The following is a 1,503-nucleotide window of genomic DNA, read 5'->3' as shown; positions in this document are numbered from 1 at the left end:
AAAAGTCAGTATGTTAAGCAAAGAAATAAGTAAATTGGAAAGCGCTAAAAATGACAACAATACACACAACTATAATACGAGAAGCAAAGGTCGTCATAAAGAAGACTAGGATGATCCTTACTGTCAGAATGGCCGAATTGTAGCAATATGTATTAATATTAAGTATATCTTACTCTTTCCCCCAGTGCAATATGTTTAGAATTAAGTATATCTTACTCTTTTCTTTGTTACAGATTAGTTTTAAGTTTTATGCAGTGGTACAGTACGAGAAGCGTGCTGTCTCACTTTAAAGAAAATAGCAGAGAGATTTAAATAAAAAGAATGAGAGCGGCTCAGTTTTTATGGAGAGCTCACCAAAGATAGACGTGTTTTACTCGCTATAGTATAAACAAACACGAATCTCCCAAAAAAAATCTTCCAAGCGTAAAAAAGCTTAGTAAGCAAAAATCAATAAGCCAATCAAAATCCTGATCACTTGTCACCAGATCAAAAGCTCCCAATAACATCAAATGCTTTGTAACCGAACTTTAATCATATCTGTATGAATAATCATAAGTAAGTTCTTAAGACGCTTTGTTTCAATAAAGATCGTTTGTGAGTCTCACCAATCCATATTTATCTTAAATAATAAATATCTTCATCAGCACGACGAGACGAGTTCAAATAGCCATGGTTCAAATAATTCTCCTAGACCTAGACCGTAAGAGCTAAAGAGTTGAAATTTTGCATGTAGGCTTATATATACTGCTGGAGTTGGAGTATCTCGGATTCAGCCGGATTGGACCACTATATCATATTGCTCATATATAGGAACTTGGAGAAAATTACTGCCATGTATCATATTTTTTCACGATTTCATTTAAAATATTTTAAAGTGTCTTTCGATTACAAGTATTTTTCACAACCACTAGATCAAGTTTCATTTAACTGGGTCCAGACTCGGGACTGTGTTTTTTTTTTTTAAGTTTATTGATGATATAAAAAAAAAACTTTTTACGGATAAACCAAAACAAATGTCACCCGACAGTGCTCTTGCTTTTATATTGGAAAACGGATTCACAAAAAGCCAGTACATAAATATCCAAAGAAATTCAAAGATTTACGGTTGTGATATATACCCGACATATCCGGCCGTTCTTAATTCTAAATTAAAACTTAGGCCACAGGGAATTGAATATTTGGAAAATAAAGCACATGTATCATTACAAAATCTATTGAATCATACATATTCCCGCATTCTTGAAATGCAACACGAGGTCCTAGAAACACTTCCCAATATAGTACATTGTAAACTATTCTTTAGCTATGGATATGATGGTTGTTTAAGAATAAACATCGTGTTCATCTGAAGCGGCTTCAACAAATCAGATGCACTAAAGAAAACATAATACAACTGTACTTTTGTCACAAACAAGTAATCTAGCATATGACTAGAATTACAATCAGCCACACACATTGTAGAAAAACACTTGTAACTCTAAACTAACCCAAAAGATCACAACG

This window comes from Drosophila tropicalis, unplaced genomic scaffold (genome assembly GCF_018151085.1).
Source record: "Drosophila tropicalis isolate 14030-0801.00 unplaced genomic scaffold, ASM1815108v1 contig_519, whole genome shotgun sequence".
Classification (NCBI taxonomy): domain Eukaryota; kingdom Metazoa; phylum Arthropoda; class Insecta; order Diptera; family Drosophilidae; genus Drosophila; species Drosophila tropicalis.
This window is presented reverse-complemented; position numbering follows the sequence as displayed.